At 40.2% G+C, this 26,484-nt stretch overlaps 1 protein-coding gene across 4 annotated transcripts in view; it reads left to right on the forward strand.

Moving 5' to 3' along the window:
• Positions 1-26,484, forward strand: part of NMD3 (NMD3 ribosome export adaptor) — a 166,485-nt gene that overhangs the window by 38,719 nt on the left and 101,282 nt on the right. Inside the window, exons 2-3 of one of the 4 annotated variants that reach the window (XM_015445265.4) lie at positions 20,443-20,594; positions 21,682-21,914. The exons of the other annotated variants lie outside the window; for them this stretch is intronic. The gene's annotated coding sequence lies outside the window, so the exon portion shown is untranslated. The remainder of the gene's footprint in view (positions 1-20,442; positions 20,595-21,681; positions 21,915-26,484) is intronic. 4 annotated transcript variants of the gene reach the window in all.

The following is a 26,484-nucleotide window of genomic DNA, read 5'->3' on the forward strand; positions in this document are numbered from 1 at the left end:
GTGATTCTTCTGCCTCAGCCTTCCTGAGTAGCTGGGATGACAGGCATGCGCTACCATGCCCAGCTAATTTTGTATTTTTAGTAGAGAGGGGGTTTCTCCATGTTGGTCAGGCTGGTCTCGAACTCCCAACCTCAGATGATCCGCCTGCCTCAGCCTCCCAAAGTGCTGGGGATTACAGGCGTGAGCCACCGTGCCTGGCCCTGAGCAAACTCATTTTTAACAGCAATTGGAAGTGACTCATTGTGCTGAGCTTCCTGCCAACCAGTTTCAGATATGCCTGGGAAATTAAGAAATGGACCTGCCCATGCTTGGGGGACAACGGTAAAGGGCAAAACACTGCCTCCCCTGAGGCCAAAGGGGAGAAAGCAGGTATGTCCCCAGTTATCAAAGATATAAAAATAGTTTCCAAAGGGTAGAGGTCATCAGGCATAAATTCTCTATAAGTCGATTCATTAACAAAGTATGTAGTCAGTCCTCACTTGTCTGTCTCCTTATAATTGGTTCACATTATTACTTATCAATAATTCTGAAATCCCAATGCTTTTGGAAACTTATTTTTTTCATAAGTTTGTAACTATCTCATTTGGTGGCAAAACTTGACTAGAACTTGCTTGAGATTTTTTATACTTTTTTAAAATTATACTTTAAGTTCTGGGGTACATGTGTACAATGTGCAGGTTTGTTACATAGGTATACATGTGCCATGTTGGTTTGCTGCACCCATCAACTCATCATTTACATTAGGTATCTCACCTAATGCTATCCCTCCCCCAGCCCACCACCCACTGACAGGCCCTGGTGAGTGATGTTCCCTTCCCTGTGTCCATGTGTTCTCATTGTTGAACTCCCACTTATGAGTAAGAACATGCAGTGTTTGGTTTTCTCTTCTTGTGTTACTTTGCTGAAAATAATGCTTTCCAGTTTCATCCATGTCCCTGCAAAGACATAAACTCATCCTTTTTTATGGCTGCATAGTATTCCATGTTGTGTATTTTTTTAATGCTCTTATGTCACTTGAATTCTGAATACTTATATATTTTGCTTCAGAAATATCAATGTGTTTATTAATAAGGTGCTGCCTCAGAGTTCTCTTAGCATGCTACATGGCATGGGCCCCAATAGATCTAAAAAGTTAAAAAAATCTGCAACTTCTGAATCCCAAAAGGGGTCCCAAGGGATTTGGACCTGTATTAACCTTTATCCTAGCTGGAGGCCTGCCTAAGGCTCCTTAAGCAAGCCAGGGTCTGTTTTCTTGGATCCTTGGATATAAATGACCCACCCTCGTGTTCTAAGATAGAGCTTGCAGACTGGTGTGTATTACTTGGTCACATACCTTGTCTGGTCCACACTGGTTTAAAAATATATGAATATGTTAAAAGTCAGGAGTTTACATATAAAAGCATGAATTTCTAATGTCTCTTGGAAAATTGGAAAAGCTAGCAATATTGAATCTACATTCTTGCAGAACATAAATTTGCTACAACTGAGCAGCAGCTGCTTTTTTAAGATGGGAACATGTCTATAAAATTGTCAGAGGCGTTTGAACCAGAGTGACTCCATTTTGAACAGGGACTCGGTAAAATGAGGCTGAGACCTGCTGGGCTGCATTTCCAGGTTAGGCGTTCTTAGTCACAGGATGTTTACTGTTAAGGGAACAGGTTAATAATGTTTGCTGAACAGACCCAGGGCTTAACAGATCAGGAAATAACAGGCCCAGGAAATGTCTTGATGTCCTGGTATCTTAAGAACAAAAGCATTTATAGTTCTAAGAATAAGTTTTGTGTTAAAGATAATAATACAGATTTTTACAGAAGACAGTAGTTACACAAAGATTAACAATTCTTTGTCACAAGCCCTTGTAGTAGAGCATATTTCTCCCAAGACTTTTTGCTTTATTATCTTATATATAAGCAGGCATTGTACCTAAGGTGGACGTGGTTCTTCCTTTCACTTTCAGGAATGCCCTCCTCTGTCTGTGGAGTGGCCACACTTTTATTCCTTTACATTCTTAATAAACTTTCTTTCACTTTACTCTGTGGACTCACCCTGAATTCTTTCTTGCAAGATCCAGGAACTCTCTCTTGGGGTCAGGATCAGGACCTTTTTCTGGTAACATCTTCCATGGTGAACTGCAAAGGGACCATACTGAAAAGATCCCCCACCCAAGGGAAATAGACTGCAGCACCAATTGGCCAACTTTGGGGAATTTGTGGGGTACATTTTATCTTGGGACAAAGTTGGGTTAAAGGTCCAACTTAGGAGGGTTAAAGCCCCTCATAAAACATAGAGGGTTAAAAGGCCCCTCTTGGTAAAGCACAAGGATGCTGGTCTGAACTTGGGTTAGAGGCCTAACTTAGGAAGGTTAGAGTCCCTCCTAAGACATGAGGGGTTAGAGGTCCTCCTTGGTGAGACCCCTCTTGGTTAAGAATGGATTGGCTCTATGGTATGTTAACTGCCATTCTCTTTGAATTAATCCACATTGTGTTCTTTGCCGCATGAATCAATTTCCTGGTTGCTGTTTGTCTTTACTCCCATTTTCAAGAAAGCTCACTTAACTGATCCTGGGACGTTTTAACTTTCTCTTCCCCCATGCCTCTACCCATTTTTGTATGTTTGCTTGTCTGACAGGATTGGGCATGTGCAGGATTACAGGACATGAGGAACATTTTTTACCTCCCCTAAAAGGGGAAACTTGAGAGCTGATGGAACTGCTGGAAAAGATCCCATCCATGACTCACCGGCGGCCACCTGAACTTCCAATTCAGTGTCGCTACAATGAGTGGGTCTTTTTCCGGCCTCTCTGAGCTCCTTGCTTCCCCCTCCTCACCGCAGGCAATGCTTTTCTCCCCTTTCCTCTGTCTCTTCTTCTTTCCTTTCCTTTTCCTATCTTCTGTCACTCAGGGCAACTGTCTGATCTTCTGTCTTGCTCAGAGACCACATGTTGAAACTCCTGGTCAGAGGTCATTCCACCTCACTTGAAGTGAATCAAAGCGGACAACAACAGGGGAAAATGGGTGCAAGTTTGAGCCTTATCAGTTTGATATTGGGCACTGAACAGGGTGGCTAACGTTTATGTGTTGTCACATGGATTTTGCTCTGGCTGAAATGGAAAATGTTAATTCTGTTCCCCCATGCAGCCTGTTGGCATCTTGCAAAATTGAGAGGCTTTTGCACATGATTCCATAAAAAAGATAATTTTTTTTGTAATACGGTTGGTCTTACAGCTATGACACAGGAAGTAGGGTCATCAAAGCCACTCAGAGAGAGAGAATCCAGAAACCTGGTATACTGGCAAAAGGGTAAGAATTTCTTACTAGTCAGACTTTTTCTTTTCTTTTCTTTCTTTCCTTTTTTTTTTTTTTTTTTTTTTTGAGACAGAGTCTCTCTGTGTCACCCAGGCTGGAGTGCAATGGTGCCATCTTGGCTCACTGCAACCTCCTCCTCCCAGGTTCAAGCAATTCCCTGCCTCAGCCTCCCGAGTAGCTGAGATTACAAGTGCCCACCACCACACTTGGCTAATTTTTGTATTTTTAGTACAGATGGGGGTTTCACCATCTTGGCCAGGATGGTCTTGAACTCCTGACTTTGTAATCCACCCTCCTCGGCCTCCCAAAGTGCTGGGATTACAAGCGTGAGTCACTGCACCTGGCAGTCAGGCTTCTGACCTCTCTCTCTCTGTGCAAACTGGTTGAATGATAAAAATCACTGTTTGCCTCTCCTGCAAGGTTTTGATTAATGGAAAAGAGAATTTGTGAGGCCAGTCTTAGGCTGTAGTAAATCTGGTCTACTTTATATTATGAATTTGTTTCTGTGTTGTTCTGTCATAAAAGGGGGTACCATAGTATAGAATGCAGGCCTAGAACCCGTATAAGCCCACCATTCAAACCAGCCTAGCAAACTGGTCCATTGCAAACTTGGCTGAAGGTCCCTGAAACAAAAACTAGATGAGGTTTTCCTCTTGTCTTGCTTTATGTCCTTCGGAGCTTGACCTTGTGATGATGTGGGAGTTACTTTCTCTTGGTTTCTGCCATTCAGAGAGTGGAAATTTGGGGGTTCATGTCATAGTCCTAAAAATTGTCTTGGGCAGTTACAAGTCTTTGCAAGCTTGAAATTGGATGCTTTAGACCCTTAAGAAGAACAGCAGATACCCTGATACTGTAGCTCAGCAGCTAAGGATTTTGTCTTTTCACAATGGTGGTCCAGGTTTAATTCCCACTATAGGGAATGAGTCCTTTCTGGTTTGATATTTGTGTTACCTGTGTCATTTATTGATTCTTTTCCCCATCATGAGCAATTTCTGACTTCCTATCTTGAATTTTCCTTTCTCTGAGCTACCTTTGGACATTCTGGATCTTATAAAAACTACTCACCACCTCTTAGAAAATCCCTCATAACCCATAATTAAGTCATAACCTTAGTTAAGACTTATTGGCTTCATCTGGGAACTTACCTTCAGTAAAGTTCAGAAGCCAGAAATATTGGCTGGCTGTCTTGGCTGGAGTCTGGTACTAAGATATTTAGTTAAAAGTCAGCTTAATTAAAAGCAGATATACAAGCTGCATGCATATTTAAATGGCTTTTATGTTTTTTTTTTTTTTTCTCGGATCTTGTTTTTCTGAAAAAAAGTTTTTTTCTTCTCAGTCAACTGAATTATTTTTCTCCACTTTGTCTTCTTTTCATTCTTGATGCCCACATGAGAGGACCTAAAATAATTCTTATAATTCCTTTTTTTTTTTTTTTTTTTTTGAGATGGAGTGCAGTGCTGTGATCTCAGCTTACTGCAACTCCATTTCCCACATTCAAGTGATTCTCCTGCCTCAGACTTCCAAGTAGCTGGGATTACAGGTGCATGCCACCATGCCCAGCTAATTTTTGTATTTTTAATAGAGACAGGGTTTTGCCATGTTGGCCAGGCTGGTCTTGAGCTCCTAACCTCAGGTGATCCTCCTGTCTCAGCCTCCCAAAGTGCTGGGATTACAGGCATGAGCCACCGCACCTGTCCTAAAATAATTATTAATACCCTGAGACTCTTTGGGTAAAACAGAAGAGTCTCTACAGACCGCATTTTGGGAAAAACCTCTGTTTTCCTCTTGGAATCCCAGACAATTGAAAGCATATAGGTCCCTCTCAAAATCTAAAGCTCTCCTCCGTTTTGCCTTGCATTACCTGACATTTTTTACTTTTGGGGGCATCAGAAATTACTTTGCATTATGAGAGAGTTTTTAGCCTTGGTGTGTAATACTTAGGTAGACAATCATATTAGTCTGTTTTCACACTGCTATAAAGAACTGTCCAAGACTGAGAATTTGTAAACAAAAGAGGTTTAATTGACTCACAGTTCCACATGGCTGGGGAGGCCACAGGAAACTTACAATCATGGCAGAAGGGGAAGCAGGCACGACTTACATTGTGGCAGATAAGAGCAAGATAAGGGGAAACTGCCATTTATAAAACCATCAGATCTCATGAGAATTAACTCACTATCATGAAAACAGCATGGGGGAAATCACCCCCATGATTCAATCATCTCCCACCAGGTCCCTCCCTTGACACCTGAGGATTACAATTTGGATTACAATTAAAGATGAGATTTGGGTGGGGACATAGAGCCAAACCATATCAGAAATACACTTTTAGTGACGACTAATGGCTGTGATGAGGCAATACTCAGATCCTTACACATGTGGGTCAGAGAAGCATACTTTTAGCCATCTGGAAAGAATGAAAACATCCTCTCCCCTACCCACAGAGGTAAAACTCCCATGGAGGATGGGCTGATTGGCTTTGGGTTGCCCACAAGTCTCAAGCCTTGGGGGAATGTCCTTGCAATGAAATGCATGGTAAAAGTATTGCACTGTCTTGTGCCATAGAGTTTCCCTCTTTTAAAGAATACAGGATCTGGTATACAAATGGGATGCTTAATTTTGGGGGATCAGTTTTGCTCTCCAGCTCTGCCTGTTTGTTAGGCCCTGGAAACTGCATGCTTGCCTGGCCCTATATTTCAAAGGGCTCCACCCTGATGCCAGTAATCCAATTAAGAAACTTTAAAACTGGCTAAAATGAAAAAACCTTACAACTACTGGATCTTCTTCTGTCTATGTATTTATATGTGTTATGTATGTGGGGTTTATATAAAACAGCTCTGATTAATTTGATTAAAAAGAATAAATGCTTAAATCAAATGTTTTTGTTAGAAAAATAGAAACTGTAACACTTTTTGGTTCATGTGACTGTAGTAATCTTTGGGAAATAAAGATGGTTTTAAAGATTATTGATAAAATAAAAATGTGAAAATTTAGACCTCTGGTCTAAATTAAGCAGGTCAGATACTGTGTTTACTAAACTATTTAAACTGCTTTTTTGACTTTTGATAGTTATTCGACTTACCTGCTTTGGAGTCATTTGGTTCTAGGTAAGGCCTGGAGACATGTGGAGTTAACGATGCCCCCTGGCTATACTGGAAATAGTTAGACCTTACCTGCACTTCTGTCTGGCATCCTGGACTCCACATCTGGTACATAATTAAAATCACATACTTACCAGGTTTTTCATCAAAAATAAAAGTTGCTAAGAGTTAACACTATAACACATGTAATTGAGAGTACTGGAGAAACAGTTTTACGTACAAGGTGTGTAAAGAAAGTAGAAAGTGTTTTTGGTTAAAAAAAAAAATTATAAGAAAGCATAAGAATGTGGGTTTTTTCCTGCTTAGTTTATAGGGTTAATGATTGTTTTGGGTTAGATAGAATAAAGCTGAAATTCTGAGCAAGTTCTAGAACGTTTGTGAAAGATTAATCTTATAAAAGAAATCCCTGGTTGGGCACAGTGGTTCACACCTGTAATCCCAACATTTTGGGAGGCTGAAGTGAGAATGATTGCTTGAGCCCTGGAGTTTGAAACCAGCCTGGTAACATAGCAAGACTCTCATCTCTATTAAAAAAAAAAAGAAAAAAAAGAAAAAAGGGAGAAGTAGAAGAAATTCTATGGTGAGCATATTGCCTAGAGTTTAAGGGATATTCAGTTTTTCTGTAAATTGAATATTGGAATAAAAGCACAGCAGGGTTTTCTTTGGAGCATTAATCTGCTCATTAACAAAAAAATTGTGAAGGATTATAAAAGGTTTGTGAGAATGTTACCTAATGGTCAAACTATTTAAGATTGAATAGATTTGCCTATAAGGTTTTATTAAGAATTGGGTTTGACATTAATGCAAAGGTGAAATTTGGCTTTCTCTCTTGAACAATATTTTCATGTAATGATGAGAGATAATAAAAGATTTGGGTTTGCCTTTTGAATAAACTTCAGGAAAATGAAGGGAGAGAAAAGAGACAACTTGTTTGGAAAGCTAAGGCTTCCTTCTATCAATGAGTAAAGGGTTTTGCCTTTAAAAAATCTTTGAGTTATTATTTTGTCTAAATAAATGACTTGAGATTCTATTTTTAATGTCAAGTGTTTTAAAACTTTGATATTTGACAAACATCCCAAAATCAAATTCTAAATATAGTCATTTTGTGACCTGATTAATCCTTTTAGATGTTAGGTCCTGAAAGTCCAAAAATGATATATTTTGCTTATTTGATATATTAAGGTCATACAGAAAGCACAGTCAAATATAAAATAATGTTTGTCTTTCTTTGGGCTGTATTTGTATAAATGTATTATTGGTATGTGTTCCAAAATTATGCAAAACTCCTATAATTCTAATATGATTTAGTGTACATTATCAGTAATAAAATTATAATTGTTATGCTGAATTATTGTGTGCCACAGAGGTAATCAAATTTTCTCATTGATTGTATCTGACTGTGGCTGCCCTAAGACTCCTTGTCATCCATAGACAATTGTCTTGTTTTAATCCTTTTCAAAAGGCAGTTTATAATCAGCTATAGGACTCTGATGAGTAGTCTTAAATGCAGGTCTCTGATACTATGAAAAATGTGCCATTAAAATATAGAGAAAAAAACCTTCCAAGACTCTCTTGGAAAATTAATGTGTTCATAAATATCAAGCAAAACAGGAATTAATTGCATAGACTGAACAAATAAAAGACAAAATTATGTTTTTATGACATTTTGTTTAAAACATTGCTGATTCTGTTTTGTTTTTCAGAGTCAAGAAAAATTTTCTTTTGATCGATTTATAGCTTTTGACAGTTGGGTAAAGTATAATCCAATTAGGAACATATTTCTTTCTCTCTACCCAATTCCTCCAAAATTTATGAGTATTCATTTGTAAACCAAAAAGTATCTGAGGCAAGTCTCAATCAACTTAGAAGTTCATTTTGCTGAGGTTAAGGACATGCCCATGATACAGCCTTAGGTGCTCAAGGTGGTCAGGCTACAACTTGGTTTTATACATTTTAGAGAATCATAAGACATCAATCAATACAAGTAAGATGCACATTGGTTTGCTCCAGAAAGGCAGGACAACTGCAAGCAGGAGTTTCCAGGTAATAGGCAGATTTAAATATTTCCTGATTGGTAGTTGGTTGAGTTACTATCTAAAGACCTGGAATCAATAGAAAGGAATGTCTGAGTTACAGTAAGAGGTTGTGGAGACAAAGGTTTTATCATGTAGATGAAACCTCCAGGTAGCATGCTTCAAAGAGAATAGATTGTAAATGTTTCCTGTTAGACTTAATGAGTCTGTTCTACAAGTCTTAAGGTCTATGTTGATGTTAATGATAATGAGGCATGTCTGACTCCCACTTCTTCATGGCCGGAACTAGTTTTTCAGGTTAACGTTGGAATGCCCTTGGCTAAGAGGAGGGGTCAATTCAGATGGTTGAGGGACTTATCATTTTATTTTTGGTTTACACTTAACTTATGGCAATATAGTTATTTGCATAAGTGCAATACAAATCTTTTTTTCTTGTATAAGAAGACACAATTAGAGACACTGGTTAGTTTACCGAGGCTTTGACTGGAAGGCCATGCTTTCAAATATAAACAGACTGCTATAAGGAATCAAAATTGACTTACAGGGCCAATGAAAGACCCTGGGGAAAACCTGGCCTCATATCTTGTCTATACAGTCCCTGTATAGGATTCCTGACCTGTGGTAAGTAAAGAATGTCACTTTCTTACTGGCCCAGGAGCCCCAAGTTATATTGCGACCTCAAGAAGAGAGAAATTGACCCAACTCATACAGGTATTTTCAAGCACAAACCCATGGCTGGGCCCAAGGTTTTAAAAGGTCTATATGGGATTTCGTATAAAACAAAGTTTCATCAAAGGCAGTTTAAAAAGGAGCCTATATGGCAAATAATTATTCTTGTTGCACTTTATGAAAGTAATCACATCAAGTATAATATGACTAAAGGTTGTTTTGCAAACAAACCAGTCCTACCATGATTTGTTTTTAATAAAAATGAGGACTGGAAAGAGAGAAATTATGTTTCAAAAACTGTGGTACACCTGTTGTTGAATTCTAGTTTTGTCCATTGTTTTTGTGTATTTTTCTGAACCATAGACTGACCCTGCTTATTCCTGTGATCTCTGCCAGCTGCATAGAAGAAACAAGAGGGATGGGTAATGGTAATCTGTATCATTATGCTAATTCTGAGCATATATTGAAATTGGCTAGCAACCCCATATCAGCTTGGTGCCCAATTCATGGAAAGCCTTCTTATTTAGTTTACTTGGGATACTTAGTTTGTTTACTGTTGTTGAGTATATTGCTGTTATACTCTTTAAGTAAGAATGCAAGATAAGCTTACTCAACATTTTCTATAATTGAACACTTATTAATCTTCCAGATATTACCTTTTGTCAGGACCCAGAATTATGAATGGCCCTCACTATACTGATGCTTCCTGACTGAGCTCCTTTCTACCCTAAATACAAGAGATCCTAAGAGTTAGGCAGGAATATCATCGCCCCTACGCAGCCCAAAGAAGCTGTAGAAAAATGAATCTTTGTCCTTCTGCAACCCTTAGGATTAAGTATCCCCTTGTAAAAGGGAGTGGAGAATATGTCAGTGGTGTTTAATCCAGAGCGACCCCTTCTTGAATAGGGGATGGGTAAAATAAGGTTGAGACCTGCTGGACTGCATTTGTATGAGGTTAGGCATTCTTAGTCAAAGGATATTTGTGGTTAAGGGAACAGGTTAATAATGTTTACTGAACAGACTCAGGACTTAACAGACCCAGGAAATGTCCTGATGTTACAATATCTTAAGAATAAAAGCATCCTTAGTTTAAGAATAAGTTTTGTTTTAAAATAATAATATATGTTCTAATGGAAGACAGTAGTTACACAAAGATTAACCATTCTTTGTCACAAGCCCTTGTAGTAGAGTATATCTCATTATTTTTTGCTTTGTTATCTTGTAAACAAGCATTGTACCTAAAGAGTGCATGTTCTTCCTCTTGCTTTCAGGAGTGCCCTGCTCTATCTATGGAGTGGCTATACTTTTATCCCTTTACTTTCTTAATAAACTTGCTTCTACTTTATTCTATGGACTCACCCTAAATTCTTTCTTGTGTGAGAGCCAAGAACTTTCTTTTGGGGTCCGGATCGGGACCCCTTTATTGTAACAAAATCAGTAGTACTTTTTTTATAGCTTTATTGAAGTATAATTGATATAAAATAAAAAACTGCATGTTTAGTATATACAATTTGGTGAGTTTAACATTTTCATATGCATATGGTTTTGGAGAGGGATGAAAATGGGTGGTGGGGCAAAGGTTTGTATTCTCCCAGCTCACTTTATTTATTTTTCTTACCCTCCTAGACACTGTAGATATTTCAGTTTGTAGTCTCTGCTATTGAGCAGTCTGGCTCTGTGAGCCATGCAGATAATGTCTCCAGAGAGCCATTAGCATGGGACTTTAGCCATACCTCCCCAGCCATGCCATGAGGGAATTGCTTAAAGTCATTTTGTTTCTGATTAGATGCCTCACTCATTATCTTCCTGTTCCTGAAATTTGTGACACAAAGAACAATGTATAGCCAATCAGTAGCTAATATTATTTTAATGTAAATTCTTAGTAAACAACTTAGGAACTGCCTCTTCTTTTTCTTTAAAACCTACATATAACTCTTACTACTCTGAGGGTATATTCAGGGCAAGTTGAATCTATGTTGCTAGTTGCAATCCTCAGGCTTGTCCAAAAAGAGTTCATTTTGGACAAGCTTGAGGATTGCAACTAGTAACTTATATTAATTTGGTCTCAGCTTATCTCTTAGGTTGACACTATACACCCAAGTCAAATCCATTTTCCTCAAAGTCCCTTGGCATCCTACTTGGGTTACCATCCTAGCTGTAGCTCTGACCCAGCAGTTCCCTCAAATTAACCTTGGCACTGGCACAGCGCTCAGGACCTTTTCTCTAAGGGGCTTGCTCCTCTGACTCACCCCTCCTCATCAATTCTTTTCTCCAGGGAAATCTTCCTGAGAACTGGCTGCATTATAGAACCAGACTGGGATCCACTCATCTGGTACAGTAAAACCAGATATCTACACCAAGTTTTTTGCACAGTAGAAAGAAAGGCATTTATTTGCAGGGTGCCAAGCAGGAGGACCAGGAAGCTAAATGCTCAAATCCTGACCTCCTTGATGACTTGCAAGGAAGAGTTTTTAAAGGTAGGAGTAAATCTCAGGGTATCAGATGCTACATGCAAAATCGTATATCAGTACATGAAGGTTTTAGTAAAGGTAGAACATCTTGGAGTTGGGGCCTGGAGGGTGACTTATAGGTCATAGGTAGATTCAAAGATTTTCTGATTTGCAATTGGTTAAGTATGCAAAGCTTCATTTAAAAATTTGGAGTCAGGGCCGGGCATGGTGGCTCACGCCTGTAATCCCAGCACTTTGGGAGGCGAGGCAGGCAGATCACGAAGTCAGAAGATCAAGACCATCCTGGCCAACATGGTGAAACCCCGTCTCTACTAAAATACATAAAAAAAATTTAGCTGCGCGTGGTGGTGCACACTTGTAGTCCCAGCTACTTGGGAGGCTGAGGCAGGGGAATCGCTTGAACCTGGGAGTCTGAGGTTGCAGTGAATGAGATCGTGCCACTGCACTACAGCCTGGCAACAGAGTGAGACTCCACCTCAAAAAAAAGAAAAATGGAATCAGTAGAAAAAAAGTGTTAACTTGCTGGGAGAGGGGAGCGACTTTCCCAAAGCCCCTTGAGAGGAAATTTAGAACAAAAAATTATGGTCAAAGTTCAGTCTTCAATTCTCACCTATCTGAAGTCTGCATGCCAGAGGATCCATTCAGTGGGGGTCCTCAATGGGTATCTGACTTTCTAGAAGACAACTCAGACACAAATGTTAAGATGTTATCCTTAGTTTCCATAAGGAAAGGGGAATCTCAGGAACTCTAGCTTTCTTGGCTATTGTTTTAAGCTACTATTACCTTCTTGTTTAATAAGTTCCGTATTTACTTCTGAGGCTAGCTCGGTGCTTGGAATTTCCCTTGAAGGAACTCAGAATTTTCCTTTATTTCCATGCTTGGAAGTCTGCAGGCTCCTAAAAGGGGGCCCCTGCTCCACCTCAGCTTCTTTTTGCAATAAGTCCCTTTCTTTTTATCTGCCCCGTAGCTTTTCAGCCTATGCCAGCTGGTGCTGTTCATTCTGTTGCTCCATGCCCCTGAATGATGTCTTCTTCTTTGCATTTCCAACATCTGCCTGGTCACCTGTAGTTTATTTTACTCAAGAACTGGTACTTGTTGGTCTTGGCTGGAGGCCCTTACTAGAAGAAAACATTCAACTACTTATTTGGTGCCTGAGGAATCTTTCTGACTATGTAACAATATAAAATACGTACTCTAGAGCCAGCCTCTCCTGGGTATTGGCATAGTAGGAGTGCCAGACTCTACACCTTGAGATCAAACTCTGGGGAGGCAAGTGCTCTGGGGAGCAACAGATGGAAATAGAAAAAATTTATTTCATTAATGCTTTCTACCTTCTCTGCCTGGCAGTCTATTCCTGTTCTTGGGGTTAGAGAGTGACATCCCATGGGACAGGCCTCATTTCTTGTGGCTAAAAGCAAGAACATGGGCCTGGATTAGAACTCTCATTGAATGGAGAATTAACCATGTACTGATGTGTGACCTCGAGCCATCATACTTTTCTTTGTCTCTATATCCTCATCTGAATAATGAGGCAATTCACCTGAAAAATGGAGTAATCATAGTGCCTGTACTAGTCTATTCTTGCACTGCTATAAAGACTAGGTAATTTGAAAGAAAAGAGGTTTAATCAGCCCACAATTCTGCAGCCTATACAGGCTTCTGCTTCTGGGAAGGCCTCAGGAAAGTTATAATCATGGCAGAGGGTGAAGGGGAGGCAGGCATAGTCTTCACACGGACAGAGCAGGGGGAAGAGAGATAAAATGTGGAGATGCTACACACTTTCAAACAACCAGAACTCGTGAGAACTCAATCATGAGAACAGCATGGGAGAAGTCCACCCCCTTGATTCAATCACTTCACACTAGGATCCTCCTCCAACACTGGGAATTACAATTTGACATCAGATTTGGGTGGGGACACACAGCCAAGCCATATCAGTACCCTTTTCATAAATATGTCAGGATTAAATTATAAAGCTCTTAGCACAGAGGCTAACACATATTAAGTATCAAAAAGTGTGAAAAATAGCACTTCTTTTTTCCCACGAGCCTCTAAGCCTATCACTGAAAAATTATATTCTATCTCAGGAGTCTGTGAAAAACAAAATATCATTCTAAAAAAATTGCTTGTGAAGAAGACTCTCCATTTAAAACTCTGGCCCTTTGCTATCCTGCTTTCCACTAACAACCTGAGTACATACTTCCAGCTATATCTAGCCAAAAATCAATTAGAACCAGTGCTAGAACTCCATTAAACCTACAAGATGCAATTCCAATTTAAAGGCTACTGCTTTGTTTTACTTCCACGTGTAAGGTACAGATTTATTATTATTATTATTATTATTATTATTTAAGTTCTAGGGTACATGTGCACAACGTGCAGGTTTGTTACATATCTATACTTGTGCCATGTTGGTGTGCTGCACCCATCAACCCGTAGCACCCATCAACTCATCATATACATCAGGTATAACTCCCAATGCCATCTCTCCCTTCTCCCCTCTCCCCATAATAGGCTGCAGTGTGTGATGTTCCCCTTCCAGAGTCCAAGTAATCTCATTGATCAATTCCCACCTATGAGTGAGAACATGCGGTGTTTGGTTTTCTGTTCTTGCGATAGTTTGCCGAGAATGATGGTTTCCAGCTGCATCCATGTCCCTACAAAGGACACGAACTCATCCATTTTTATGGCTGCATAGTATTCCATGGTGTATATGTGCCACATTTTCTTAATCCAGTCTGTCACTGATGGATATTTCGGTTGATTCCAAGTCTTTGCTATTGTGAATAGTGCCGCTGTAAACATACGTGTGCATGTGTCTTTATAGCAGCATGATTTATAATTCTTTGGGTGTATACCCAGTAATGGGATGGCTGGGTCATATGGTATTTCTAGTTCTAGATCCTTGAGGAATCGCCACACTGTTTTCCACAATGGTTGAACCAGTTTACAATCCCACCAACAGTGTAAAAGTGTTCCTATTTCTCCACAGCCTCTCCAGCATCTGTTGTTTCCTGACTTTTTAAAGAATGCCATTCTAACTGGTGTGAGATGGTATGTCATTGTGGTTTGGATTTGCATTTCTCTGATGGCCAGTGATGATGAGCATTTTTTCATGTATCTGTTGGCTGTATGAATGTCTTCTTTTGAGAAATGTCTGTTCATATCCTTTGCCCACTTTTTGATGGGGTTGTTTATTTTTTTCTCATAAATTTGTTTGAGTTCTTTGTAGATTCTGGATATTAGCCCTTTGTCAGATGAGTAGATTGCAAAAATTTTCTCCCATTCTGTAGGTTGCCTGTTCACTCTGATGGTAGTTTCTTTTGCTGTGCAGAAGCTCTTTAGCTTAATTAGATCCCATTCGTCAATTTTGGCTTTTGTTGCCGTTGCTTTTGGTGTTTTAGACATGAAGTCCTTGCCGATGCCTATGTCCTGAATGGTACTACCTAGGTTTTCTTCTAGGGTTTTTACGGTTTTAGGTCTAACATTTAAGTCTCTAATCCATCTTGAATTAATTTTCGTATAAGGAGTAAGGAAAGGATGCAGTTTCAGCTTTCTACTTATGGCTAGCCAATTTTCCCAGCACCATTTATTAAATAGGGAATCCTTTCCCCATTTCTTGTTTTTCTCAGGTTTGTCAAAGATTAGAAGGCTGTAGATGTGTGGTATTATTTCTGAGGGCTCTGTTCTTTTCCATTGGTCTATATGTCTGTCTTGGTAACAGTACCATGCTGTTTCGTTACTGTAGCCTTGTAGTATAGTTTGAAGTCAGGTAGCATGATGTCTCCAGCTTTGTTCTTTTGAGTTAGGATTGTCTTGGCAATGTGGGCCCTTTTTAAGTTCCATATGAACTTTAAAGCGGTTTTTTCCAATTCTGTGAAGAAACTCATTGGTAGCTTGATGGGAATGACATTGAATCTATAAATTACCTTGGGCAGTATGGCCATTTTCATCATATTGATTCTTCCTATCCATGAGCATGGTATGTTCTTCCATTTGTTTGTGTCCTCTTTGATTTCACTGAGCAGTGGTTTGTAGCTCTCCTTGAAGAGGTCCTTTACATCCCTTGTAAGTTGGATTCCTAGGTATTTTATTCTCTTTGAAGCAATTGTGAATGGAAGTTCATTCATGATTTGTCTCTGTGTTTGTCTGTTACTGGTGTATAACAATGCTTGTGATGTTTGCACATTAATTTTGTATCCTGAGAATTTGCTGAAATTGCTTATCAGCTTAAGGAGATTTTGGGCTGAGATTATGAGGTTTTCTAAATATACAATCATGTCATCTGCAAACAGGGACAATTTGTCCTCTTCTTTTCCTAACTGAATACCCTTGATTTCTTTCTCTTGCCTGATTGCCCTAGCCAGAACTTCCAACACTATGTTGAATAGGAGTGGTGAGAGAGGGCATCCCTGTCTTGTGCCAGTTTTTGAAGGGAATGCTTCCAGTTTTTGCCATTCAATATGATATTGGCTGTGGGTTTGTCATAAATAGCTCTTATTATTTTGAGATACGTTCCATCAGTACCAAATTTATTGAGAGTTTTTAGCATGAAGGGCTGTTGAATTTTGTCAAAAGCCTTTTCTGCATCTATTGAGATAATCATGTGGTTTTTGTCTTTGGTTCTGTTTATATACTGGCTTACGTTTATTGATTTGCATATGTTGAACCAGCCTTGCATCCCAGGGATGAAGCCCATTTGATCATGGTGGATAAGCTTTTTGATGTGCTGCTGGATTCGGTTTGCCAGCATTTTATTGAGGATTTTTGCATCGATGTTCATCAGGGATATTGGTTTAAAATTCTGGGTTTTTTTTTTGTTGTTGTTGTGTCTCTGCCAGGCTTTGGTATCAGGATGATGTTGGCCTCATAAAATGAGTTAGGGAGGATTCCCTCTTTTTCTGTTGATTGGAATAGTTTCAGAAGGAATGGTACCAGCTCCTCCTTGTACCTCTAGTAGAATTCAGCTGTGAATCCTTCTGGTCCTGGACTTTTTTTGGTTGGTAGGCTATTAATTATTGCCTTAATTTCAGAGCCTGCTATTGGTCTATTCAGGGATTCAACTTCTTCCTGGTCTAGTCTTGGGAGAGTAGAAGTGTCCAGGAAATTATCCATTTCTTCTAGATTTTCTAGCTTATTTGCATAGAGGTGTTTATAGTATTCTCTGATGGTAGTTTGTATTTCTGTGGGGTCGGTGGTGATATCCCCTTAATCATTTTTAATTGCGTCTATTTGATTCTTCTCTCTTTTCTTCTTTATTAGTCTTGCTAGTGGTCTATCAATTTTGTTGATCTTTTCAAAAAACCAACTCTTGGATTCATTGATTTTTTGGAGGGTTTTTGTGTCTCTCTCTCCTTCAGTTCTGCTCTGATCTTAGTTATTTCTTGCCTTCTGCTAGCTTTTGAATGTGTTTGCTCTTGCTTCTCTAATTCTTTTAATTGTGATGTTAGAGTGTCAATTTTAGCTCTTTCCTGCTTTCTCTTGTGGGCATTTAGTGCTATAAATTTCCCTCTACACACTGCTTTAAATGTGTCCCAGAGATTCTGGTATGTTGTATCTTTGTTCTCATTGGTTTCAAAGAACATCTTTATTTCTGCCTTCATTTCGTTATGTACCCAAAGTCATTGAGGAGTAGGTTGTTCAATTTCCATGTAGTTGAGTTGTAGTTGTTTGATTTTCTTAGTCCTGAGTTCTAGTTTAATTGCACTGTGGTCTGAGAGACAGTTTGTTATAATTTCTGTTCTTGTACATTTGCTGAGGAGTGCTTTACTTCCAACATATTCTGTTGATTTGGGGTGGAGAGTTCTGTAGATGTCTATTAGGTCCCCTTGGTGCAGAGTTGAGTTCAATTCCTGGATATCCTTGTTAACTTTCTGTCTCGTTGATCTGTCTAATGTTGACATGGGGTGTTGAAGTTTCCCATTATTGTATGGGAGTCTAACTCTCTTTGTAAGTCTCTAAGGACTTGCTTTATGAATCTGGGTGCTCCTGTATTGGGTGCATATATATTTAGGATGGTTAGCTTTTCCTGTTGAATTGATCCCGTTACCATTATGTAGTGGCCTTCTTTGTCTCCTTTGATCTTTGATGGTTTAAAGTCTGTTTTATCAGAGACTAGGATTGCAACCCCTGCTTTTTCTTGTTCTCCATTTGCTTGGTAGATCTTCCTCCACCCCTTTATTTTGAGCCTATGTGTGTCTCTGCATGTGAGATGGGTCTCCTGAATACAGCAAACAAATCCAATTTGCCAGTCTATGTCTCTGATTGGACCATTTAGTCCATTTACATGTGAGGTTAATATTGTTATGTGTGAACTTGATCCTGTCATTGTGATATTAGCTGGTTATTTTGCTCATTAGTTGATGCAGTTTCTTCCTAGCATCGATGGTCTTTACATTTTGGCATGTTTTTGCAGTGGCTGGTACTGGTTGTTCCTTTCCATGTTTAGTGCTTCCTTCAGGATCTCTTGTAGGGCAGGCCTGGTGGTGACAAAATCTCTAAGCATTTGCTTGTCTGTAAAGGATTTTATTTTTCCTTCACTGATGAAACTTAGTTTGGCTGAATATGAAATTCTGGGTTGAAAATTCTTTAAGAATGTTGAATATTGGCCCCCACTCTCTTCTGGCTTGTAGAGTTTCTGCCGAGAGATCTGCTGTTAGTCTGATGGGCTTCCATTTGTGGGTAACCCGACCTTTCTCTCTGGCTGCCCTTAACATCTTTCCTTTCATTTCAACTTTGGTGAATCTGACAATTATGTGTCTTGGAGTTGCTCTTCTTTGTGGCATTCTCTGTATTTGCTGAATTTGAATGTTGGCCTGCCTTACTAGGTTGGGGAAGTTCTCCTGGATGATATCCTGAAGAGTGTTTTCCACCTTGGTTCCATTTTCCCCATCACTTTCAGGCACACTAATGAGACGTAGATTTGGTCTTTTCACATAAACCCATATTTCTTGGAGGCTTTGTTCATTTCTTTTTCTTTTTCTTTCTCTAGACTTCTCGTCTCCCTTCATTTCGTTCATTTGATCTTCAGTCGTTGATACTCTTTCTTCCAGTTGATCAAGTCGGTTACTGAAGCTTGTGCATTTGTCACGTATTTCTCGTGTCATGGTTTTTATCTCTGTCAGTTCGTTTATGGCCTTCTCTGCATTGATTATTCTAGTTATCCATTCTTCCATTCTTTTTTCAAGATTTTTAGTTTCTTTTCGCTGGGTACGTAGTTCCTCCTTTAGCTCTGAGAAGTTTGATCAACTGAAGCCTTCTTCTCTCATCTCATCAAAGTCATTCTCCATCCAGCTTTGATCCATTGCTGGCGATGAGCTGCGTTCCTTTGCAGGGGGCATAGGTGGGCAGATCACTTGAGGTCAGGAGTTCAAGACCAGCCTGGCCAACATGGTGAAACCCCATCTCTACTGAAAATCCAAAAAAAAAAAAAAAATTAGCTGGGCATGGTGGTGCATGCCTATAACCCCAACTACTCGGGAGGCTGAGGCAGGAGAATCGCTTGAACCTGGGAGGCAGAGGTTGCAGTAAGCCAAGATCGTACCACTGCACTCCAGTCTGGGTGACAGAGTGAGACTCCATCTCAAATTAAAAAAAAAAAAGAAATTTAATACAACTTGGTTTCAGGGCTGGTTTATAGGGGGAATGTGTATCCTGAAAGACTTAGGGGCTCACAGGGAATTTTTTTGTGTGCAATTTGTGAGGAGGCCATCTGAGGAGGTATATGACCTTCTATTACTGTGGAAACCTGGTTTATGTGTAAGGCTGTGTCACAGGGTTGTGAAATTACAGCTATCTGTTTGGGGAAAAAAAGGAAAGTACTATTGTATGACTCAGTTCCCAAGCTTAACTTTCCCCTTAGCATAGTGAGTTTGAGGTCTTGAGGTATTATTTTCTTTCACAATAGCAAAGTCTCTTTGAAAGCTGAAGCCAGCTGGACTTCCTGGGTCGAGTGGGGACTTGGAGAACTTTTCTGTCTAGCTAGAGGATTGCAAACGCACCAATCAGCGTTCTGTGTCTAGCTAAAGGATTGTAAATGCACTAATCAGCACTTTGTAAAAATGCACCAATCGGCACTCTGTGTCTAGCTGAAGGATTGTAAATGCACCAATCAGCACTCTGTAAAATGGACCAATCAGCAGGACGTGGGCAGGGCCAAATAAGGGAATAAAAGCTGGCCACCCGAGTCAGCAGCAGCAACCCACTTGGGTCCCCTTCCATGCTGTGGAAGATTTGTTCATTCACTCTTCACAATAAATCTTGCTGCTGCTCACTCTTTGGGTCCGCACCACCTTTAAGAGCTGTAACACTCACCACGAAGGTCCGCAGCTTCATTCTTGAAGTCAGTGAGACCACCAACCCACCGGAAGGAAGAAACTCCGAACATATCTGAACATCTGAAGGAACAAACTCCGGACACACCATTTTTAAGAGCTGTAACACTCACCACAAAGGTCCGCGGCTTCATTCTTGAAGTCAGTGAGACCAAGAACCCACCAGAAGGAATGAATTCCAGTCTCACCTTTAATAACACTCCTTTCTGAATTTCCCTCACCCACACCTTTCCATGTTTCCCCCACTCACCTGGCCTTCCTTTCACACCCAAATTCACTGCCTCCCAGGGAAAACCACTACTGTCAGCTTGCTGTGTAGTTTTCCAGGTTCTGTTCCCCACAAGACACTAAGAGATGAATTTCTAAATGTGTGTAAATAAGTGTGGGTTGGACTCAATGATTCACTTTTAACCAATAGATTAGGGCAAAAGTAGTGGCAACTCGCTTTTAAAAATTACATTAGAAGAGACTCCGGATCTCTCTCTCTCTCCCCCCCCCCCACCCATCTCCCTTTGAACCTTTGTTCTAAGGGATGCAAGCTGCCATGTTGTGAACAGCTCTAAGGAGAATCCATGTGGCAAGCAATGGATATCTCTGGACAACAGCCAGTTTGAATCTCAGGCCTGAAAACAGCCACAAGAGAGATGGAAGCTGTCCATGCCCCTTGAGCCTTAAGAGGGTGGTAAGTACAGCCAACACCTTGATTATGGCCTCCTACTTTAAACCAGGGCCAGGCATAGTAGCTCACTCCTGTAATCCCAGCACTTTGGGAGGCCATGGCAAGAGGATCACTTGAGGTTGGAAGTTTGAGACCAGCCTGTGTAACAGAGCGACACTCTGTATCTATAAAAATTTAAAAAATTAGCTGAGCATGGTGGCACATGCCTGTAATCCTGTAAATTAATAGCAGATTAGTTGTTTGCCACATGCAAAGTCCAGTTAATGAGTTCTGGTACCAAAAAAAAAGGTGAACTTATTCTGAAGCTAGCTTGGAGAAGGGACACAAAGTATCCTGCCTTTGAATGTGCTGCTTCACCATTGAAACAGAAAGCGGATACTTTTAGGTAAGGAGGGATGTGAGTAAGGGCAAGGGGTCCCCCTGCTCACTTGGTGCCTTATCTCCTAGCCAAGGGGGCATGCTTTTGATATGTCCTCCTGGTGGATAGAAGTCCAGAGGCCATCTCTTAGAGGTGAGAGTTCCATAAATTAATTGTCAACTCTCAAGGAGAGATCTGTCTTGGAGGACATAGTTAGAAGAACTGGACCTGCGGGGAATGTCTGTTAAGGGGGAGGTGGAAGGTTATATTTGCATTTCTCAAAGGCTAAGTAGGAAATAGGCAACAGCGGGAAAGGGGAGAGGAGAAAAGAAGAGTGGATAATAAAAAGTAATAGTCATCCCCCTCCCCCCACTGTTTTTTTTTGTTTTTTGTTTTTTGTTTTTTGTTTTTTTAAGAAAAAATGGGGCCGGGCGCGGTGGCTCAAGCCTGTAATCCCAGCACTTTGGGAGGCCGAGGCGGGCGGATCACAAGGTCAGGAGATCGAGACCACAGTGAAACCCCGTCTCTACTAAAAATACAAAAAATTAGCCGGGCGCGGTGGCAGGCGCCTGTAGTCCCAGCTACTCAGGAGGCTGAGGCAGGAGAATGGCGTGAACCCAGGAGGCGGAGCTTGCAGTGAGCCGAGATCGCGCCACTGCACTCCAGCCTGGGCAACAGCGTGAGACTCCGTCTCAAAAAAAAAAAAAAAAAAAAAAAAAAAAAAAAAAAAAGAAAAAATGGGAGCACTGTTATAGTCCTAGCTACTTGGGAGGCTGAGGCAGGAAGACTGCTTGAGTCTATGATGTTGAGACTGCTGAGAGCTGTAATCATGCCACTGCACTCCAGACTGGGCAATAGAGTGAGATCCAGTATCAAAAAAAGAAAAGACAGGAAAAGAGACTCTAAGCTGTGCCTGATTCTTAGACCCAAGCTGGGAGACAATGAATGTATGTTTCCTTAAACTGGTAAGTTTTGACATAATTTGTTATGCATTTCTATGTTATTGTCAGTGAATCTGTACAGTTCTGAAGCAACCTCAATTCTTGCCTCCTCAGAAGACAAAATTTGATGAGGGCCATAAGAAAGAGTGAGAGACAGAGGCAAGTTTTAGAGCAGGAGTGAAAGTTTATTAAAAAACTTTAGAGCAGGAATGAAAGAAAATAAAATAGACTTGGAAGAGGGCCAAGTGAGTGACTTGAGAGATCAAGTGTGTGGTTTGACCTTTGATTTGGGGTCTTATACATTGGCATTCCACTTGTTCAGTGACCTGCCAGCATTTGGGAGGGACTGCATGCACAATGTGTATACTGGAGTGGTAAGCGTGCTCACTGGAGGCATTCTTACCTTACCAGTCCAATGCTCCTAGGTCATATGTTAGTTCAAATTCACCATTTTGTCTCTTATTGTGCATGCTTGAGCCCACTTGTACAAATCCAGAGATCTTATCAGGAAACTGCTGATGACCAGTTTTCAGGTTGGGAGAGTACCTCTTCCTGGTGCTGGCTGTGACCAATTTTTATTTTAGAGAGATAATTAACAATTGCCTGACCATCACTTGATGGTCACCTGATACTCCTGTTTGGGGGTGAGGGCCTCTCGTGCCCTGCTCATGTCTTCCTGACTACCTCCTGTAACATTTTCCCCCTCAAGGGTTCAAGACCCCAATTCTTTGGGTAAAATGGACAAAGATCAGTCTTCTGTAACTATTTCCTGCTGACAGAGGGGCAGTGGTGGTTGTTTCGTGGGTCTTGGCCTCTTGCTAGCTGACAGGGCAGGGTGGCACCATGTGTTGGTGAAAGCAGTATCCAGCCAGGTCCAAGGGAGACAAGGGCAGGATTTCACCTCTGTCATGTCTCACTGATGGTGTCCCCCTGTAGGAGGATAAGTCACAAATATTGACAGGACAGTATCCCTCACTGAGTATCATCTGGAGCTTGGTGGCTTGAAGGTGAGAGGAGATAGAAATATGCTACAAATTTTATTTATGGGAGTATATTTACTCATTGTTAAAAGCTGTAAATAGCTTAAGAAAAGTTTTCTTGATTCCGAAAAACAAAGGATCTGTAATGTTCTAAGCAAAAATCCTTAAAAGGATTGTTTTAGTTTTATACTAGTTCAGTCTGTGCAGTTATTCTGTTCTGCTTGATATTCATGAACATTTCATTCTCCATGAGAGTCTTGGAAGGTTTTTTCTCTATTCTAGTGTCACAATCTCCAGGGTTATCAGAAAACTGCATTTAACAGCATCTGTTAGAGGTCTATAGCTGATTATAAAACCACCTTTTAATGAGTATAAAAACAAGACAACAATTGTCTATGGATGACAAAAAGTCTAGGGCAGCCACAGTTAAAGACACAATGGCCAAAAAATTTTTTACCTTTGTGACACACAATAATTTAACATAATTACAATTATTACTGATAATGTATACTAAGTCATATCAGAGCTATAGGAATTTCACCCAATTTTAGAACACATACCAATTACACATTTATACAAATACTCAAAAAAGGCAAAGTTTGCCTTTGTATTAGTGTACTACTGATGTCAAGCCTAGTTCTTAATGAAACCTTATAGACAAATCTATTCAATCTTAATTAGTTTGACCATAAAGTAAGATTCTCAGAAACCTTTTATAATTTATTACATTTTTTAAAGAGCATATTAATTATTTAATAAAACTCTATTATGCTTCTATTCAATTGTTCAATGTATGGATAAACTAAATAATATCCCCTTAAATTTAGCCATTGTGTTTACATATAGAATTTCATTCGCAAGAATAATCTTTCACAAAACCTCCACAACTTGCTTAAACATTCAGCTTTATGCTATTTAACTTAAAACAATCCTTTAACGCTCTAGACAAAAATAACCCACATTCCCTTCTCTTCATAAACTCTTTTACCAAAAGTACCTTCTACTTTCCTTACACTCCTTGCATGTAAATCTGTCTTTTCAATAGTCTCAAATACATATTACCTGTTAATTCTTAAAACTTTTACATTTGGTGAAAAACCTGGTAAGTAAGTAATTCTAATTATGAACTAGTTGGGGAGCCTAGGACATCAGATAGAAGTGCAGCTAAGGTCTGAATCTTTTCAGCGTAGCTAGGGGGCATGGCTAACTCTGTGTATACCCAGCTTTAAAGTAAATAAGTTGTACAATTAGAAGTCATAGTAGCACTTTATGACCCTAAAGTATTTAATAGACCTAATACCCTTTAAAACTGTACATTTTTATAAATTCCCTTTCATGAATCTTTTCCTGACTTACACAAACCATCTATGACATGCTTGGACTTTCTGACCTGTTCTAAACATCCCTCTTTTTAAACAACCAGTCATTTTACTTTAGGAGAAGAATTTACTATACAAGATCCTTTCTTATATAAAATCTCTTTTCTTTTTTTTTTTTTTTTTTTTTGAGACGGAGTCTTGCTCTGTGCCCCAGGCTGGAGTGCAGTGGCGCGATCTCGGCTCACTGCAAGCTCCGCCCCCCCGGGTTCACGCCATTCTCCTGCCTCAGCCTCAGCTGAGTCCTAGTGCCTCAGCTGGGACTACAGGCGCCTGCCACCTCGCCCGGCTAATTTTCTTGTATTTTTAGTAGAGACGGGGTTTCACCGTGTTAGCCAGGATGGTCTCGATCTCCTGACCTCGTGATCCGCCCGTCTCGGCCTCCCAAAGTGCTAGGATTACAGGCTTGAGCCACCACGCCCGGCCATAAAATCTCTTTTCTTTATAATGTTCCTTGACAAAAATACCTCTTTACCTTTATAACCTTCAAGTTAAGACAAAAGTCATTTTTCTTCTGTTAGGAAGCTATGGTTTATACTGCACGTTGCTGTGTGAGTCCTGTAAAGGAGGAGAAGATAAGGGGTTTATCTACATACTGTAGAAGTTATGATCCCCTCGAGAAGAGAATGCTTGGTTAAATTTTTTTCTAAAGCTTGTCTGAATAAGTGTGGGTTATTTCTAAACTCCTGAGTTAAGACCATCAGGTTAAAGTTATTGCTTAAAGACTTAAGTAGCTTTCCCAGGAGAAACAGGTGTATTTGAGGAAAAGATGAATTTAGATTTTGGGTAAATATTAAGCAGGCACCCATCTCAGAAAGCATATTTTTGTCCAAAAGGGGTATGAGTTATTTATTTTGGAGGTAAAGGGTGCCATTTGCCCCCATTAACTGGCAGGATTTAGAGAGTTGCTTAGAGAAGGAGATTCACACAGAGTAGGTAGCTCTTGAACCCAAAAGGAAAATTTATAATTTTGTTTGCCCCCTCCAGAGTTGCCCTTGGCCCTTTCCTGTTGATGGCCATGTCCAGGTTGGATGCCAGCCAGAACAGAGAGACCCCTCAGCTCAAGCTCATCAGGTGTTGGGACTCTGTCCATGGGAGCCCTCAGCTGTCATGTTAGTCCCATTTCCAGCTTGTGGTAAAGGGGGCAAGCTGTGCAGGGCATTTTCCCATTTATCCCATTGGGGTAGTTTGCCTTCCACTGGCCTGGCTTCCTGCACCAATGGCTGTTACTTGAAGGAGTGTCCTTACAGCAGCCTGGAGGGAGCTGGAGAGCTTGTAAAGTAGCCAATAGTTGAGCCTTCCTCTTGTTCCTTCTTTTCCTTAGCCCTATTCTCCTTATTCTGCTCTCAGTTATAAAAATGGAGGAGGCTAATTTGAGGATTTTCTGCATAAGGGCACTGGGTTCTAAGACTGACTTTTATAATTTTCTCCCAGTTTATTTTTAGACCAAAGAGTATTACAACAAAAAAAAGTAGTTTTTTATTGTTGCTGTTTTAAGGTTTGGGAGAATCAAACTTTTCTTAGTTTTTTTTTGGAATGCATCAAAGAGGTGTGTCCTGTGGTATGGAGACACCATCACCCATCCATGAAGATAGAACAAAGGAGAAAAACAAGGAAAAGGAAAAAGAAGGTGTTTCTTCTTACTTTCCTGTTATCCTGATAAGGTATCCCCCATTCATCTTTAGGGTTTCAAAATAAACCTGTCTTACCATGTACACTTAACCTTGGTCTCATCTTGTCACAATTACCCACTTGAGAACTGAGGAGATACCAGAGTGAACCGTGGGCCTCCTGTTCATCTGTGGGGTTCCAGAATGAACTGGTTTTTCTGTATAGCTTCAATCCTGCCATCATCTCTGTTCTAACGGTAATCTGTTAGCCTGTGACCAACCTCCATCTCTGTCCTATGGGTCTCTTGCAGCTACAGCCTTGGGCTGGCCTATATCCTTGTCTCCATGACTTAGAGTGACTCTCACTCAGAGCATTCTATCAACAAAATGATTATCTCTTTTCTCAGATTTCCATTTCCCATGTTTTTTAAGTAGAGGAGAAGCTAATTTTTTTAGCTAACTGCCGCAAGGAGGCTGAACTTCCCTCCCTTCAAATATAACCTTCAGGGTCTTGATGCATGTTGATAAGGATGTGGAAGTGATTAGAGAAATGGAGCCTAGAGGAGGAAGTGAGAGGAATACCATGGAAAGCCTACATATGCTTGGAAATACAACAGCCCTTGGATTT

The sequence above is a fragment of the Macaca fascicularis genome, chromosome 2, assembly GCF_037993035.2.
Source record: "Macaca fascicularis isolate 582-1 chromosome 2, T2T-MFA8v1.1".
Classification (NCBI taxonomy): domain Eukaryota; kingdom Metazoa; phylum Chordata; class Mammalia; order Primates; family Cercopithecidae; genus Macaca; species Macaca fascicularis.